This window comes from Nicotiana tomentosiformis, chromosome 10 (assembly GCF_000390325.3).
Source record: "Nicotiana tomentosiformis chromosome 10, ASM39032v3, whole genome shotgun sequence".
Lineage (NCBI taxonomy): Eukaryota > Viridiplantae > Streptophyta > Magnoliopsida > Solanales > Solanaceae > Nicotiana > Nicotiana tomentosiformis.
In genome coordinates this window covers 21,945,097-21,965,525 of record NC_090821.1, presented here as the reverse complement: position 1 = coordinate 21,965,525, position 20,429 = coordinate 21,945,097, and the positions used below count along the sequence as shown (strand labels likewise).

The 20,429-nt window shown below is 39.1% G+C and overlaps 1 long non-coding RNA gene across 1 annotated transcript; it reads right to left on the bottom strand.

Annotated features, from left to right (window-relative positions):
- Positions 1-3,490: 3,490 nt before the first annotated feature.
- LOC117277041 (uncharacterized) lies at positions 3,491-15,500 on the bottom strand. Its single transcript, XR_011411723.1, has 3 exons — positions 15,327-15,500; positions 15,094-15,225; positions 3,491-3,727 (listed from the first exon to the last, which is right to left on the bottom strand). It is a non-coding gene; the product is annotated as an uncharacterized lncRNA (long non-coding RNA).
- Between the last annotated feature and the right edge of the window lie 4,929 nt (positions 15,501-20,429).

The window sequence follows — 20,429 nt, the reverse complement described above, 5'->3', positions numbered from 1 at the left end:
CTCACACGGCACAATATAGTATTACATGAAATAGCCGACGACAAAATAACATCCAACGTCCGAATACTTCTCTATAAAGAGCGCTATGCTGAAATGAATACATCCGGCCTGACATAGAGCCCATATTCACATTTAAATCCATCCACAGACCTCAAGCCGATTCTGATCGCACCGTACTAGGCTAATAACCTTTCAAGGATCCATAATAACCCTTTTTTCCATAACACAAGATAACAACCATCATAACCGGAACAAACTTCCATCGTCCACAACCAAATGAACCGAGCGCCCTCCAGGCATAAATTTTCAAATTAGCAATATTACAACCCTCTTCATACTTGGTTTAAATATTCAATCAATCAAGTGACTACATGTCACACTTATACAATCTTCCCGTGGGACATGCTCCCACGACTTTCCGCACCGGGTAACAAGTTTGCACGCCCATACCGTCGGCCACACTAACGATATGAATCAAATCGAGAATCCGCAATCAGTATGCAAAGCCTTTTACACAAGACACCGATCTCAGGTGAAGCCAGAGACAATACCAGCTTACTCTAACCATCTGAATCCTTTCCCGCTCATCCGAGCTCTTGACATTCTTGTCGACGCCAAACTGCAACTTTGATCTTCAACTTTTGAATCTCATGCCGATCACTGCACTTAATCATGCCAATGCGCAAGAGTACAAGAATTTCATCTTAACCTCCGAACTACTAATAGGGTAAACACTTCACCATATAGAACCCTTTTACTTAAATCATTCCAAGAGAACCATCTCAACACGCGACTGAATCCTCATATCTGTAGAAAATACCAACCTCAAGTAGTGGTCTAAAATACCATAACCCTTTCGGGATTCATCTGCACATAACATGCCATAATACTCGAAAGTCTCCAAATAAGATCATTTACGGCGACCATCAAACCTCGCACGTACCGTCACAAATCACATGAATAACCCAACACACTGAAGGAGTTGATCATTGCCATCTTTATGCCGATTCAACCATTGCTAACCGACCCGACTCTTTCTAATTTACCCTAGACTTGCCTTAGGAACAATAATAGGTCCATTCAAAATATGGCGAACTCAATCCGCACTCGTCCTGAGTGATCCTATTTCACGAGACCACACTATCTCAAAACCCACGAACCATTTCATACCCTACTTGTGCGCATAATCGCGTTTTCAACTGATATACCCATTCTGATAATTTTTGTATAAATCCAAGGTTGCATGTTCCCCTTACTATCATGATTCCCCGTAGACCAAAGATAAAATGGGACACTCCAAGTTACTTTATCATAATCCGCTGCAAAAAGCTCGATATTCAACCATACTATGGACTCGAAATCCTTAGGCACCACATCTTAACTTTTGAATCCACTAGGACCGTTATTGAGAGTCACCCACTCTGACTTGGTCCCTAATATAATCAACTCCAAGGCACTGCTAGCACATGAGCACCCTCTCAAAGAAGTACCTGGCCGAATCATCTTCCTTGTAACTCGTCTATACACGAAGCATAAATCCTAAGTCTTCCCAAAGCCTGAGCATGGACCGATAAGGCCAACTATAGCACACATTCCTCAAATCGCTTGCTCAAATTACCACTGATGTTCTCTTTCCTTAGTCGTAATAACCCATCAATATGTCGATAACCAGAAATCTTACAAATAGATGACCATGCAATCCAACTGTGGGCGGTGGAACTCTCCCACTAGCTTAAAGCTACTATTGCATAAACCTGGAACCCACCAAGATTCTTCCTTCATCGACATGATCTATCACAATCAACCCGCCAAATTCCTTGAAATACTTCCATTAACCTTTAATGAATACTCCGAACAACTAGCCATATTTACATATTCAATCTCTTACCGGGTAGCCAATAGAATTCTTCGCAGAAGTTTCGACAACACCACGCGACCGCTAACCTGCTCACAGGAGATAACCCACCTGTGAAAATTACATGGCGACATATTCCAACGTCACTGCACTGGGTATAGTTACTTCGAAATCAGTAGATCATCCTGAGTCCGAGCTCATTCACCAGCTGCACCAGTCCGTTCACTCCTCTTGGACGTCAACTAAAGGTGCGACAATACATTACAATCCAAAATCATGTTGTATCCTTCTTCATATCAAGCAACTCATTTCTGTTGTATCCAATCTCCTGCCGTATAATAGCCAGTATTTCAAATTAAGTCCGTAGACCTAGTCACTGCCTACCATGAATCCCAAATCACTCTAAACTTTTCTCAAGGAGTGTGGCTATCCTATCACAAAACCCACATGCTACTCTACCACTCTCCTACTTTGGTCAAACTCACTCTTTTAAGTAACTACCCGACTCTTGTTTCTTACACCTGGCCTTCTAGAAATTTAACCACCGCATGACCCTTCCCACATGTCCTTCCTCATCCTTCGCTGCCCAGTTGTTGCCTTAAATCAAAACCTATCTCTGTAGCACTTGAATCAATAGATCGCTACCAACTATAAACCTTTCTGGAAATCATCTTTCTCGAGCCATCAATACCAGGAATGCCGATTCGATCCTAAACCTCTGCACACTGCGACCTCTGACAGTCGCTTTTCCAGGCACCATTTATAATACTATGCCCCAAGATGAATTGAAGGAAACCATAACACCGGCAAACTTAACACATTATAACCAATCAAGGACAATGATGTCATATCACAGGAGAAGATTCCACCACGCTCGAAAATATCGAGTCTCGCTACTCCATCAACCCAAGTCTGAACATTCTCAGTTCGATTGCCTTTCCTCTGTCGGAAGTAAAATACCGAATCTCTATATCATGCACTGAGTAAACCCTCCTTTCAAGTCATTCACTGCCCCGACACATGGGCAAGCATCCTACCATCACATCAATACTGTGCGATAACAACTTATGAGCCTCATAGCAACCTGTGCATAGCCTCAAATCTCTCAGAACTACAGCTACTAAGCTGAAATGACAGAATATCCTTCCACAAGGCGCCGACAATAGCCCAATCAACTACACAGGGAGAAACATCCCGCACCACATCTGTAGAACCATTACAATTCCTCAATTCCCGATTTATAACCAGTGCTTCACGTCGCATAAGATTGAATAGGAAAGGAATGAAGGCATAAGCCTCAAAGGAATCAAATTGCACGATGAGGAATCAAGAAGGGAAGTGCTCCTGAGAGCCATGTAGCCTCTCGAAGATAAGTACAGACGTCTCTGTACCGATCCGCAAAACTCTACTAGACTCGCTCATGACTCGTGACACCTAAGTGAACCTAGTGCTCTGATACCATGTTGTCACGACCCAAAATATGTTAAAGGTCGTGATGGCACCGGACACCACTGTAAGGCAAGCCAAGACTAAATAGTTAATTAAATTCTCATTTTTATATTTTTGAAATCGTGAATTTACTTTAATTTATCTAGTAAAAGATGAATTTATAGAAAAAATAACAATGTTTTCCAATTTCAATACTGAATATCCCATAATCATCCCAGAACTCGGTGTCACAAGTGCATGCGCATTTTCTAGGAATTTAAAATAAAATACAATAACTGTCCGGAATACAAATTCGGACAGGAAAGAAATACAATACTCTGAAAGAAACTCTGCTGGCTGCGGGTCGTACATAAGATGCAGCTCACCTAAGTCCCCGTAATAGCCGCGCCTTTGCACCCACAAGGCCACTAGTCATATATGTACCTGCACAAAACGTGCAACAAGTGTAGTATGAGTACGTAAATCAACACGTACCTAGTAAGTATCTCGCCTAACCTCGAAGAAGTAGTGACGAGGGGTCGACTCGGACACTTACTATGGGCTATAATCAATATACCAACGATATGATAAATTATGAATTTTTATGAGGCAACGGTAAACACAATAACATGATATAAGTAAATAATTCTCTTGTTAATATGGGATTTCCAAATTTATCTTCATCTTTTAACAATTTAAATCTCCCGCCAATGAGGCCATAACAATTATCAATAATTTCCAAAATAATCAATTAAGTCATGCGCAAATCATGTCGAGGTCGTACGGCCCGATCCGATAAATATTTAAAATGTGCACTACAATAGGGTCGAATGGCGCGAACCATAGATGCATCTATTTACTACCGAGGTGCTCGGCCCGATCCACAAATAACAATTATTTTCAAGAAAACACAAGTTTCTCATTTACAGTCAAGTATCTCATACAAACCTCAAGTAAGTGAATTTAACCTTATACAATTCTTTTATCAATTTTTATCATGACTAAGTAATTATATTAGCAAGTAAGGGCACAAACATTCCAAGTATAGCATGATACGGGTCCCAAGCTACCCGGACAATAGCATAATAGTAGCTACGTACGGGCTATCGTCATCTCATACGTACGTAGCCCCCACAATTAGGTACAAATATTTATTTAAATCACCTATAGGGTTAATTCCCTCTTACAAGGTTAGAAAGGAGACTTACCGAGCTCCGAAGTTTCATAACCGACTCCCAAGCCATTTAATCAACTCGAATCGATGCCCAACGCTCCAAAACTAGTCAATAAATGAGCAAATCCATAAATATATACTCTAATACTCATTATAATCCTATTTACAATAATTCCCAACTCTGTTCGAAAAGTCGATAAAATCATCATCGGGCCCACGTGCCCGGATTCCGAAATTTTTGAAGTTAATCATTACCCATAACCTTATGAACTCAAATATATGAATTACTCCCAATTCCATGCCCAAATTCGTGGTCAAAATCCAAAATACCAAATTCTAAGTTTTCTACCAAAACCCCCACAATTTTCTACTAATTTCCATGTTTAAATTCTTATACAAACCATGTATTTAACTTATACTAAGTAGAGATCACTTACCTTGAGTTGCTTTCTGAAAATCTCCCCTTGAAGCTCTTCAAAATCGCCCAAACCAAATGAAAATGGGAGAAAAATGGGCCAAGTCCCGTTTTAAAGAAACACACTGCCCAGCCTGACCTTCGCACCTGCGGTCCAATAGCCGCTCCAGCCAAGACCTCGCACCTACAAAAATTTCTTCACTTCTGCGAGCTTCGCAGGTGCGACCTGCTATGTGCATCTGCGCAAATTTTTTGCACCAACGGTAGTTGCCTCGCGCCTGCGCACATGCAGCTGCGCTTCTCCAGTCCGCTTCTGCGGCACCCCCAGCTCCAGTCCCTTCTCGCTTCTGTGAGTAATTATCCGCACCCGTGATCTCGCACCTGCAGCCAAAGTCACGTAGGTGCGGTTACACCAGAACCATTAAGTTTCAGAAATTCTTAAGTCGAAAAATCGATCTGTTAACCTTTCGAAATTCACCCGAGGCCCTCGGGACCTCAACCAAATATACCAACACATCCCAAAACACGTTACGAACTTAGTCGAGCCTTCAAATCATATCAAACATCGTCGAATTCATGAATCACACCCCATTCCAAGCTTAATGAACTTTAGAATTGCAACTTCTACATTCGAGGCCGAAACCTATCAAATCACGTCCGATTGATCTCAAATTTTGCACACAAGTCATAATTGACATTACGTACCTACTCCAACTACCAGAATCGGAATCCGATCCCTATATCAAAAGGTTCACTCCCGATCAAACTTCTCAAAATTATCCAAATTTCCATCTTTCGCCAAATGACCCCAAAATGACCTACGGACCTCCAAATCCACTTCCGGACGCGCTCCTAATACCGGAAGCACCATACAAAGCTATTCTCAGACTCGGAATCCCAAACGGATATTGATAACATTGAAATATACTTCAACTCAAATTAATGAAATTCTTCCAAAATGCTAACTTCTGCAATAGGTGCCGAAATGCTCCCGGGGTATCCAAAACTCGATCCGAACATACGCCCATGTCCGAAATCATCATACGAACCTGCTGGAACCTTCAAATCCCGATTCCGAGGCCGTTAACTCTAAAATCCAATCTTAGTCAATTCTTCTAACTTAAAGCTTTCGAAATGAGAATTTTCTTTCCGATCCAACTCTGCACTTCCCGAAATTCAATTCCGACCATACACACAAGTCATAATACCTTAAATGAAGCTGCTCATGGACTCCAACTACCGAACGACATGCTAGAGATCAAAATAACTGGTTGGGTTGTTACAGAAAGCCTCTGTATACTTGGTATAAATCTACTATTTTAGAGGTGATTTGTTTTAAATATAGGAAGTGTTTTGGGTTCTTAAATATGACGGAAGAACTGTTCAATTATTTCTTGTTTTGAGATTATTGTTAGTTATGTATATCGTGCTTATTTAGAATCATACATTACTATATTATTGGCCCTAGTAGGTGTCGAAGTCGACCCCTCATCACTACTTCTACGAGATTAGACTAGATACTTACTAGGTACATATTTTTATGTACTCACACTACACTTCTGTACTTGATTGTACAGGATTTTAGGCAGGCGTATCTGGCCACCAGTCCGGCGCGTAGATTGATTTCCCAGCTCAAGACTTCTCGGTGAGTTGCCCTTTTGAGCCGTTCTGCAGCAGCTAGAGTCTCTTTTATGATTTATTTTCTGTCTATTTCCTTTCAGGCAGTAGGCTAGCATTTGTTTTGTATATTTTATTAGATTGCCCACATACTTGTGACACCAGGCACACACTAGTAGGCTTGTGACTTGGGTTTTGGCTTACATGATTTCGATTTATAATCGTTGCTTCCACTTATTTATGTTAAAATTGTAACCTTATGGATTTTTCTTAACTACTTATTAATTTATTTAAAACGGGAATCACTAATTGATCAGTGTTGGTTTGCCTAACAACGGTGTTGGGCGCCATCACGGCCTGTAATGGAATTGGGTCGTGACAACATGGTATCAAAGCTCAAGGTTCACATAGGTCTCACAAGCTATGGCAGGTCTAATAGAGTCTTGCGGATCGGTATAGAGACGTTAGTACTTATCTTCGAGAGGCTATAGGATGTTAGGAAACTACTCTTTATTCATTTGATATCGTGCAATTTATGGTACACTAAGTTTCTTCCTTCTATTCTCTCACAGATGGTGAGGACACATACGGCGGACGTTCCAGACCCAGGAGGAGCTGCTCCCCCCGTTGCCAAAGGCCAAGGCAGAGGTCGGGGAGGGAACCGGCCCGATGTAAGGGATGAGGGCGTCCCAGGGCTGCCCCAATAGCACCACCAGCGGATCTAGTGGAGGATCCCATTATTGAGGAGCAGGGCGAGGTGCCTGCCGCAGAGCCAGCCGCGGTAGATTTCATGACAGTACCAGGTTTTCAGGAGGTCATAGGTCGTATGATGCGGTTCATGGACACCATGACTCAGGCTGGTTTATTTCCAGCAGACCTAGCCACATCTCAGGCTGGAGGGGGAGCACAGACCCCTACTACTCAGGCTCTTGGGCACGCAACTACAGTATATCAGACTCTGGGTGCACTACCCGTGGGCGGAGCCCAGCCAGTTACGGCGGTTACACATGAGCCTAGACCAACTGCGGACGGTGATCCGCAGAAGCTATTGGACAGATGGACTAGGATACACCCTTCTATCTTCGGGGGAGAGCGACATGAGGATCCCTAGGATTTTATTGACCGGTGAAGGGACAGACTGCACAACATGAGGATATTGGAATCCCATAAGGTGGACTTTACTACTTTCTAACTGGAGGGCAGGGCCCGTAGATGGTGGCAGTCTTATCTTCTTGGCAGACCAACGGGTTCCCCTCCCATGACTTGGGACCAGTTCACACAACTTTTCTTGGATAGGTATATTCCACTCTCTCCGAGGGAAGAGTTGCGAGGTCAGTTCGAGCAGCTCGAGCAGGGTCAGATGTCAGTGACTGATTATGAGGCGAGATTCTCTGATTTGTCTCGCCATGCACTTATGATACTTCCTACCGACGCAGAGAGGGTGCGGAGATTTGTGGCGAGGTTGCACCCCAGTATTCAGGCTAGTATGGCCCGGGAGGTTGAGATGGGTACTGGTTATCAGCTGGTAATGGATATTGCTCGGAGGATTAAGGGCTACTGCCAGAGGTATAGAGAGAAAATGCAGCAGGATAAGAGGACCCATTTCTCTAGAGAGTTTAGAGGTGCCCCGGCTAGGGGCAGGGGTCAGTTTGGGAGGGGACAGCCCAGCAGGCCCACATATCCAGCAAAACCACCTCCTCGGGGTGTTCTAGCACGACCCTATTTTAGTGTTATGCCAGAGAGTTCATACCGCCCACCATTTCATCAAGGTTCTTCCAGTGCCTATTTCAGTGCCATGCTAGAGAGTTCATACCGCCCACCAGCCATTCAGGGTTCTTCTAGTGGGTATTCAGGACATCAAGGTCAGGCTTCAGGGAAACAGTCTATGGTACTGAGAGGTTGTTACGAGTGTGGAGATCCGGGTCATATGAAGAGATTTTGTCCCAGACTTTGAGGCAAGGCAGTACATCAGGGTTATCAGCCCATGATTGCAGCACCAGTTATCCGACCGCCCCGAGGTAGGGGACATGAGGGTAGGGGCCATCCTAGAGGTTGAGGCCAGGCAGGGGGAGGTCAGCCAGCTATTGTTCAGTTAGGTGAAGGCCAGTCGGCCGGCACTCTAGCTAGATTTTATGCTTTTCCGGCCAGACCAGATGCATTAGCCTCAGATGTCGTGATCACATGTATTATTTCTGTCTGCGGTAGGGATGCTTCGGTATTGTTTGATCCAGGGTCTACCTATTCATATGTGTCATCTCTGTTTGCTCATTTCCTGGATATTCCTCGTGAGTCCTTGGGTACTCTTGTTTATGTGTCCACTCATGTGGGCGATTCTGTGGTTGTGGATCGGATCTATCAGTCCTGTGTGGTCACATTCTGTGGTTACGAGACTAGGGCGTACCTTCTGCTACTTGATACGATCGACTTTGAGGTCATCCTGGTCATGGATTGGTTATCTCCGTATCATGTCATCCTTGATTGCCATGCCAAGATTGTTACTTTAGCGATGCCAGAGTTATCGAGGTTGGAGTGGAGGGGTTCCTATGTTAGTACATCTAGTCGGGTCATCTCTTTTCTGAAGACTCGACATATGGTCGAGAAGGGTTGTCTGGCTTATCTAGCTTATGTTCGGGATGCCACCACAGAGTCTCCGATGATTGATTCAGTGCCAGTAGTCCAGGAGTTCGCCGATGTGTTTCCTTCTAACCTTCCAGGCATGCCGCCAGATCGTGATATTGATTTCTGTATTGATTTGGCTCCAGGTACCCAGCCTACATCTATCCCACCGTACCGTATGGCTCCAAAAAAGTTGAAGGAGCTAAAGGAGCAACTTGAGTAGTTATTAGCAAAGGGGTTTGTCAGACCAAGTGTTTCACCTTGGAGTGCGCCGGTGTTATTTGTGAAGATAAAAGATGGAACTATGCGGATATGCATTGATTACCGCCAGTTGAACAAAGTTACCATCAAGAAAAAGTACTCGTTGCCGCGTATCGATGATTTGTTTGACCAGTTGCAGGGTACTAGGGTATTTTCTAAGATCGACTTGAGATCGGGGTACCATCAGTTAAAGATTCGGGACTCGGATGTTCCGAAGACTGCCTTTTGTACCAGATATGGTCATTATGAGTTTCTAGTGATATCCTTCGGCTTGACTAATGCCCCAGCGGCGTTTATGGATTTGACAAACTGGGTGTTCATGCCTTATATTGATTCATTTGTTATTGTCTTCATTGATGACATCTTGATTTACTCACGTAGCCTGGGGGAGCATGAGCAGCATTTGAGAGTTATGCTTTAGACATTGCAAGAACAGAAGCTATATGTTAAGTTCTCCAAGTGTGAGTGCACTCCTGGGGCATGTGATATTAGGAGAGGGTATTAAGGTGGATCCCAGGACGATTGAGGCAGTTCAGAGTTGGCCTCGTCCCATTTCGGCGATTGAGTTCATGAGTTTCTTGGGGTTAGCAAGCTATTATCGCCGGTTTGTGGAGGGATTTTCATCCATTGCAGCACCATTAACTAGATTGACCCAGAAGGGTGCCCTGTTTCGTTGGTCCGATGATTGCGAGGTGAGCTTTCAGAAGCTCAAGACAGCCTTGACTACAGCACCAATTTTAGTGTTGCCTTCTGGTTCAGGGTGTATACTATGTATTACGATGCTTCACGTGTTGGCTTGGGTTGTGTATTGATGCAAGAGGGGTGAGCTATTGCATACGCTTCACGTCAGCTGAAGCCCCATGAGAAGAATTAGCCTATGCACGATTTCGAGTTGGCTCGATTATTCATGCTCTTAAGATTTGGAGGCATTATTTATATGGGGTGCCTTGTGAGGTTTATACTGATCACCGCAGCTTGCAGCACTTGTTCAAGCAAAGGGATCTCAATCTGAGGCAACGCAGATGGCTTGAGTTACTGAAGGACTATGACATCACTATTCTTTATCATCCGGGTAAGGCGAATATATTCGCGGATACCTTGAGCAGGAAGGCAGAGAGTATGGGTAGTTTGGCATTCATTTCAGCTGAGGAGAGACCACTAGCTTTGGACATTCAGTCCTTAGCTAACAAATTGGTGAGGTTGGATATTTCAGAGCCCAACCGAGTTCTTGCATGTGTTTTTGCCCAGTCTTCACTATTGGAGCAGATCAAGGCTCGACAGTTTGATGATCTGCACTTGGCAGTCCTCAAGAGATGGTACTTCAGTGTGGTGCCAAGGAGGTTTCTATGGGCGAGGATGGTGTTCTGCGACTCCATGGTCGTCTATGTATTCCTAATATCGATGGCTTAAGGGAGAGGATCTTAGAGGAGGCACACAATTCTCGGTATTCTATTCATCCAGGTGCTACGAAGATGTATCGTGACCTGAGACAGCATTATTGGTGGCGGCAGATGAAGAAACACATTGTTGAGTATGTGGCTAGGTGCCTAAATTCCCAGCAAGTCAAGTATGAGCACCAGAGGCCAGGTGGCCTACTTCAGTAGATGACTATACCTGAGTGGAAATGGGAGCGCATTACCATGGACTTCGTAGTTAGGTTGCCACGGACCTTGCGGAAGTTTGATGCAGTTTGGGTCATTGTCGACAGGTTGACCAAGTCGGCACACTTCATTCCGGTTGTAACTACATATACTTCAGAGAAGTTGGCCCAGATTTATATTCGGGAGATAGTTCGGTTGCATGGTGTGCCTGTTTTCATCATATCAGATAGAGGCCCTAAGTTCACCTCACATATCTGGAGTGCCGTACAGAGTGAGTTGGGGACCCATGTAGAGCTCAGCACAGCATTCCACCCACAGACCGACGGGCAGTCAGAGCGGGCAGTTCAAATATTGGAGGACATGCTAAGAGCATGTGTGATTGACTTTGGGGGACAATGGGATCAGTTCTTGCCTTTGGCTGAGTTTTCTTACAACAACAGTTACTAGTCCAGCATCGAGATGGCTCCATTTGAGGACTTATATGGTTGGCGATGTCGTTCTCCCATCGGGTGGTTTGATTCGGGCGAGGCTAAGTTATATGGTACTGATTTGGTGAAGGATGCCTTGGAAAAGGTAAGGTTGATCCAGGAGTGACTTTGCACTGCACAGTCCAGATAGAAGAGTTACGCGGATCAGAAAGCGCGCGATGTATCATTTATGGCCGGCGAGAAGGTTCTCTTGAAAGTCTCGCCGATGAAGGTTATTATGAGATTCGGAAAGAAGGGCAAGTTGAGCCCAAGGTTTATAGGCCCATTTGAGGTGTTAAGGCGAGTTGGGGAGGTTGCTTATGAGCTTGCTTTACCTCCCAGCCTATCAGGGGGTCTATCCAGTTTTTCTCGTATCTATGCTCCGGAGGTATCACGCCGACTTGTCTCATGTGTTAGACTTCAGTACTATTCATCTAGATGAGAACTTGGGTTATGAGGAGGAACCAGTTGCTATTGTTGCTAGACAGGATCGCCAGTTAAGGTCCAAGAGGATTTCCACGGTAAACGGTTCAGTGGAAGGGCCAACCAGTCGAGGAGGCAACCTGGGAGTCCGAGGAGGACATGCGGAGTAGATATCCACACTTATTCAGCACTTCAAGTATGAATCTAAACCCGTTCGAGGACGAACGTTTGTTTAAGAGGTGGAGAATGTAACGACCCAGCCGGTCGTTTTGCTTTCTAGAACCCTGTTTTCCTAAATAAGACTATCCGTACTTGATTTTACTGATTTATAACTTGCGGGGATGGTTGGTTCGGGATTTGGAAGAGTTTGGATTGAAATCGGAACACTTGGTTCCTTAAGGTTGGCTTAAAAGGCCAAGTTTGACTTCGGTCAATATTTTGAGTAAACGACCTCGGAATCAGGAGTTAACGGTTCCAATAGGTTCGTATAATGGTTACGGACTTGGAAGTATTTTCGGATCGGGTTTAGGATGACCAAGGAGTGTGTTGGCGCCCAATAGTGAATGTTGGTTCTTGAAGAACTTTGAAGTTCTTTAAATTTGGTTTGGAGCGAGTTTTGGTGTTCTCGAGGTCCGAATTGAATTTCGAGACCGGTAATAGTTCCGTAATATCATTTAAGACTTGCACGCAAAATTTGGTATTATTCCTTGTAGTCTAAGCATGATTCGGCGTATTTGGAGGATTTGGAAAACTTGAAGTTCAAAGTTTGATTCAATTTGATTTTGGGCTATGATTCTTGGTTTCGTTGTTGTTTTTCGCGTTTCGAGAGTTCGAGCAAGTCCGTATTATGATTACAGACCTGTTAGTGCCTTTGGACGGAGTCCCAAGTGGCTCGGGTGAGTTTCGGACCCCTCAGAGCAAAGTGTGAAACCAAAAATGCCCAGTTCTGGTTTCCTTCTTCGCGATCGCGAAGGGACCATCGCGTTCGCGTAGAAGGAGTTGGGGCTGGGGGAAAATATGCTACGCGTTCGCGATAGCTAGTCCGTGTTCGCGAAGGTCTGTGGTAGTGACCTTCGCGTTCGCTTAAAGTAGCTGGGCTGGGCTGGGGCCGTTTTGTTCTTCGCGTTCGCGTAGTGTAGGCCAAGTCAGCCTCCGCGTTCGCGAAACATCGATTGCGTTCGCGATGAAGGGTCTTCAGGGGGGCTGAGTCATTTTCCTTCGCGAACGCGAGGCCTCTTTCGCGTTCGCGAAGAAGGAGGCAGTTGGGCAGTGAGTTTAAAAAATCGGGACTTAGGCATTTTTGGGGTCATTTATTACACTCTTGGGCGATTTGAGTGCTCTTAAGGGGGAGATTTTGACCTAACTTTGTGAGGTAAGTAATTTCTACCTAATGTGAGTTTAATACATAGTTTATGGGTAGATTATAACATGTAAATTAGTGAAAAATTATGGGTTTAGAGGAAAACTTAGGTTTTTGATAAAAATGAAATTTTACCACGAAAATGGTTATGGAACTTAAAGAAAATCATATATTTATGTTCCTACGGTTATGGGTAACAACTTTATTTGAAATTTTTCGGAATCCGAGCACGTGGGCCCGGGGAAGAATTTTTAGGAATCTTGCAATTTGAGTTGGGAAATTACTGTAATAGTTGGGATATGAACTTTTAAGCCTATATTGATTAGTCTTTACACTATTTGGATAGTTTTGGATTGTTCGGCACCAAATTGAGGGTTTGGGGCATAAGTTTGGACCGGAAAGTACGCCTTGGGGTAAGTCTCTTTTCTAACCTTATAAGAGGGAAATTTTCCCATAGGTGAACTTAATTAATATGTGATTATTTATGGGGGGCTACGTACACACAAAGTGACAAGAGTCCATAAGTGGCTACTATTCCTGCTATGTCCGGGTAGTTTTAGGCTTACACCATGCTTTGTGGACACTATTAACTGATCATATATGTTGATTGTATTGGATAAGAACTAAATTAAAGATTATTTTTAAGAATTTCAAAGGTTTCAAGTAAATTATTATTTTGAAAAGAATTGAGGAAAACTATGTTATATTTATATGTAACCGCGTCGCAAGTATATTCCGCGAGCGGGGTGACTATTTTTACTACTCTCATGGGAGCGGGCCGTTCTCCTCGGCAGGTTAATAAATGCATCTATGGTTCGTGTCGTTCGACCCTCGGCAGTGCACAGTTTACATTTTTATGTTGGATTGGGCCGAACGTTCTCAGTGGAATTTGTGTGTGATAAAAGGACTGGAAGCCTTTGTATACTTGGTATAAATCTACTATTTTAGAGGTCATTTATTTTAAATATAGAAAGTGGTTTGGGTTCTTAAATATGACGGAAGAATTGTTCAGTTATTTCTTGTTCTGAGATTATTATTAGTTATGTATATCGTGCTTATTTAGAATCACACATTACTATATTATTGGCCCTAGTAGGTGTTGAAATCGATCCCTCGTCACTACTTCTACGAGATTAGATTAGATACTTACTAGGTACATATTTTTATGTACTCACGCTACACTTCTGTACTTGATTGTACAGGATTTTAGGCAGGCGCATCTGGCCACCAGTCCGGCACGTAGATTGATTGCCCAGCTCGAGACTTCCCGGTGAGCCGCCCTTTTGAGCCGTTCTGCAGTAGCTGGAGTCTATCTCATGGTTTATTTTCTGTCTATTTCCTTTCAGGCAGTAGACTAGCATTTGTTTTGTATATTTTATTAGATTGCCCGCATACTTGTGATACCAGGTCTTGGCACACACTAGTAGACTTGTGACTTGGGTTTTGGCTTACATGATTTCGATTTGTAATCATTGCTTTCACTTATTTATGTTAAAATTGTAACCTTCTGTATTTTTCTTAACTACTTATTAATTTATCTAAAACGGGAATCACTAATTGATCGGTGTTGGCTTGCCTAACAACAGTGTTGAGCGCCATCACGGCCTGTAATGGAATTAGGTCGTGACACTTTGCATCAAGACTGATGTTTGATCTACTTATATTCAACAGATTAAAATGCACCCCTGTTAATTCAAAAGAAACAAAAATTAGCACAAAAGAATGAGCAAACCATTAATAAAATATGCAAGTTTGATTTGTATAAATGTAAATAGAAGTTGAGAGAGAGAAAAACTATGTCTAGATAATTCTTTTACAAGAATTTTTAGCATATAACAAGAGGGAAAATTCAAAGCAACAAGATAAGAAAACAAACCTGTATACTTTTCTAAAAACCTTTGAAAGGATTTTCATCTAATTTTTATTTGTAACGTCTTTTTGACGAACTGTGGCTCCTCCCAACATTATATTATAATCTTCTAGGTTTCACTCAATACCTATCATAATACTGCACAATGTCTATCAAATTGTTAGAATATAAATTCAAAAATTCAAATAAAGTAGGTGGATGAGATTGAGAAATTCTAAGATGTAAATACATAAACATACTTGGAAAGAGAGGAGACGCCGGGCTATCTAGCCAATGGTTTCGTTGGTTTGCTATGTACATGTGAAGAGAGAAAGTGTTGTTGACAAAGAAAATGGGAAAATGGAGGAAAGGGAGAGGCGGCTGGGAAGGGAATGCAGGGGGAGGCGGCTGGGAAGGGGACGCACAAAGTGAGTTTGAAGGGCTTTTATTAGGTTTTGGGGATTTTGGGTTGGACCAATTGGCCTTTATGTTCCTTTTCTTTTTGTTAATATATTATTTGCTTCCTTTTATTACTTACTTAACATAAATATCATACATGAGAGAAATGTAAGTACTAACAAATACAAGTAAGTAAGAAAATTATCTAGGGAAAATGCAAAAGATTAAATACATAATTTACACCAAGTAAAATAGAAAAATCAACTTGCATGAAATAAAGATTATCTATAATATATTGTATTCTTTACAATATTTTTTGTCCTCTACGATATTGTTAGTTTTGTTATTTACTCCTATTCCAATTATATTAACTTCTTCATTTTAGTGTTTCATTAGATTATGATAGTTATTAAGTTATTAAAATAGTATTAGACCATTAAATATAAAACTTTTCTATTTATCTAACTTGAGTGTAATTAGTGATCAATGTATATATATACAAACATATTGTCTAAATTTGATAATGCTTATTCAAATATAATGAAAATTAATTACACGTTTATTTAAATTGTATAGAAAATTACAAGTACAATTTATTTAATATGAATTACGATATACTAATTAGTTTTGTTATACACTCCTATATCAACCATCTTAAAATATTAATTTTTTTTTGAAGTGAAACTTAATAATATCGAATTATGTAAACATGATAAAATATCAAATAATAGTCACAAGAGAAAATATTCTTCATGTATCTTTATCATATTTAATTCTCAATTCTTATATATATATATATATATATATATATATATATATATATATATATATATTGTACAGTGTAATTGGTGCAAGATTATAATTTTTAAATTCTATAAAATAAGTCATCCACACATTAATTAGCTATAATTCCATTATATTGAATAAGAATTATAATATAATTAGTTTTCCGGACTTAAGTATCAATTAATTTCATAATTCCTTGAAATAGTTATAACAAAATTATATAAATATTAATATGAATTATAATGTCGTAAAACATTTTATAGTGTTGAATATGTTCGTATGTATTTGGAGCTTTGGTCATTTATCAAAACTAAATACACCAAAACCATCACAAAGTTATTCAATATATGAGCATTTATTTAAAAATGAATCATTAGTTATATAAAATTATTCTAAGTACTTATTAAAAACTCTTAAAGTCTTCAATATATGAGGACCTATTTAAAATAAATACTTAAATATAAGAAATTACTCTAATTACTTATATAAAAAAATAGTTAAGTACCAGACATACATAAATTCTCCACAAATATTAATATATTTTGAATTTTTACACCAAATATATATATATATATATATATATATATATAAAATTAACATCCAAAAATAACAAGGTGCAATAAAATAAATTATGAGTTTGATAAATAAAGTAAATTGATAAGTTTAGAGACTACAAGTAGGCATACAAATGGTCTATTAAAATTAACTCTTGCATATTTAAAGTTTATTAATTCTTCAATCTATATATAATTACTATATTTTATGTTATTTTGGAAAAATATAACTTTTATAGTTAAAATTAAATTTTCATAACTTGATATTGTTTGAGCAACTCTTATTTTTGTCATTGAAATAAAGTTATTCACTTATGAAATTTTGTACATATAACTTATTGTGGTTAAAATACTATTATTGAAATGACAATCCTAACTGTACGACTAAAGTTATAGTTAACTCGTATATTTATCGTCACTTTAAATTTGTGTCTATTAATTTTGTCATGAAAAATATTATAACTATTATCTAACTATTTTTATTTTCTTAAAATAAGAAGATAAATATTTTTTTGACTACAAATTTTGTTTCAAATTTTTAATGTGGCTAGAAGATTGCTACTGTTAGAGGAAATTTACCTTGTGTCATAAACTAATGATTAGTTACAAAATTTATCGTACCAATAAATTTGTGGTTATATCTTTTTATCGTGATAACTATTGCCATGGCTTTTTAGAACTTGAAGCAAAATTATTTATTTAGTAACATTTTGATTTAAATAGTTTATTTTGACTAAAAGGTTATTGTTTATATTAAGTTTCAACTCGTGGCAAAAATTAATGATTAGCTACGAAATTCTATTAAAGCAAGAAATATGTGGTAATTTAACTTATACTGCCACAACTTTTTATAATTGAAGCAAAAATATTCATTTAGCTACAATATTTTCTTTTAAATATTTTATTATGGCTAAAAGGTTACTATAGCTATAGTAAGTTTTAACTCGTAGCAAAAAACTAATGATTAGCTACATAAGTCAATTATAGCAATAAATATGTGGCTATATCATTTAACTATTGCCATAACTTTTTAGAACTTGAAGCAAAAATATTCATTTAGCTACAATGTTTTGTTTCAAATAATTTATTATGGCTAAAAGGTAACTATTGCTACAGTAACTATTGATGCGTGGTAAAAACTTATGATTAGCTACCAAACTTTATTCGTAGCAATAAATTTGTAGCTATTTAAGTAGTTATTGCCACGATTGTTAGCAATTATAGCTAATATTAGGAATTAGCTTTACCAACTTAATTTTTGTGGCAAAGAAATTTTATAGTTTTGCAAATAGCCATAGAATTTTAATTTTTGTGGCTATTATTATGTATTAGCTATAATTTTTAAATTCGTAGCTAAGATTTCGTAGCTATAGATGCATAATATTGTAGTGGGTGATTTGGACTGATTTGGTATCAAAATTCATAGTTAAAATCGAGTTCAAAAAATTCTTCTGCGACACATATATCAAACATGTATCTCACACACATGTATGCATGGATATACATGTGATACAAATTTGATATAAATATGATACATATGTGATACACAAATGATATATAGTGTGATACACATATCAATTTTTTCATGTTCATCTTCTACTTTAAATTTTCAATTCAAACCACCTCAAAACTCCAACAAATCATCCCAAAATCGAGATTCAAGTTCCTTAAGATGTACCCAATTAAAAGCAAAAATTTGACCTTTTTTGGCTACAAATAGCTAATTGGCTAATATTAGTAATATTTTATGAATTGGCCAATTTTTATATTAAACTACTTATAAATGGACATAACTGATAATTTTCCCAAAAAAATTCTAGTGAAAGAAAAAGAGTACACATATCTAACAATACGTCTTTTGGTTGCCTCGTTATAAACCTTGCAAGAAAAACCCAGTGGGACAAAACCTTGTAAGGAAAAAAAAGTACAATGCGTATAAACTCTCCCTGATGAGACAATCAGTTCACATCTTTGAGCCTTCGCATTTCAATCTTGTGCACCATCTTCAAAACATCGTTGATAGAGATTTGATAAACAAATCAGCCATATTAACTTGAATGAATATGTTGCATCTTGAAATCATCATTCTTGATAGATATGTAATGTCTTCATACAATGTCGTAGAATGGCTTTTTCAATATCTCCATAGAGATAAAAACTTTCGCTATCACATTATCATGCTTATAGTTATAGCAAGATACATATGTGCACAAATTGCACTTAGGATATGCTACTTCAGAACCAAGAATTGAATATGCTTTAAGCAATTTAAATCCTTCAAAGGATTGTCATAAGTTAAGTCATATAAGCCATATAAATAGAGTTTAGATTTACATCAAGTTTTCATGTCATGCCAGACATATAAGATAGATAAAGTTGATTGCACACATCATTGACTTTATACTTTTAAGTATTTGAACTACAGGTCCAAAACTATGTGTCTTTCATATGAAACCAATTCTACTTGAATTATTTCTCTTCCATTTGGCTAATATTTTTGTATCTATATTCGACAGTCTTAAGATCCTCATCTATACTTGGCGCTATCATAGATGTCATCGACGAACATTTTATATCGATTCTAATATTTTTTTCATAAAGACATAATATAGAGATCTTTTCATTCATTTCAAGTACCTAAACCTCTCCTGAGTATAAAATATTATGTCATGTACTCTTCTAGAGCACTTGTCTCTTATTATGATCTTTTTGATCTTTTACTCCTCTTCTTTATCAAAAATTTTGTTTGCAACCCATTTGTCTATATGCTTTAAATGTACCATAGACTTTGTTCTTCTAGAACTTATTCTAATACGAGCATTTACAATGAGAATATAATTACTTTCTTTAAGTCAGCAAATGCTTCTGGCATGCTTTGCAATATATTGCAGGTGAATTATCCTTTTATGAACTTCAAGTTCATATCATCCTATTCGAGGATCTAGCTGTACAAATGATAATTCATTCCACGTAACTTTTCTCACCTTTTATCATGTGTGATGACCCAAAAGGTCATTTTATATTTTAGAACTCGATTCTGCGCTGTTAAGCCTTAAAATTTTATTTTTTTATCCTCCTCGATTTGTGTGCGCAGTCCGGTGTGTTTTCGAAAAACTTTTATGTTGAAAATTGATGAAAATAAAAATATTTACCTTAAAAGTTGATTTTAATTGATTTCGGTCAATATTTTTAGTAAACAAATCCGGATCCGTATTTTGATGGCCCCGATGGATCCGTATCGAATTATGGGACCTGGGCATATGCCCAGAATCGAATTCGGAGGTCCCTAACTCGAGTTACGAATTTTTGATGAAAATTAAAAGTCTAAAAATTAATTATTTTTAAGAATTGATTGATGTTGGGCATTGTTAGTATCGGATCCGTATTTTAGTTCCGGAGCCCGGTACAAGTTCATTATAATATTTATGACTTATCTGTGAAATTTGGTGAGAAACGAAGTTGGTTTGACGTGATTCGAACGTCCGGTTGTGAAGATAAAAATTTTAAAGTGTTCTTGATATTTTCATTCGATTTGGTGCTAAATTAGTAGTTATAGGTGTTATTTTGGCGATTTGATCACGCGAGCAAGTTCGTATGATATTTTTAGATTTGTGTGCATGCTTG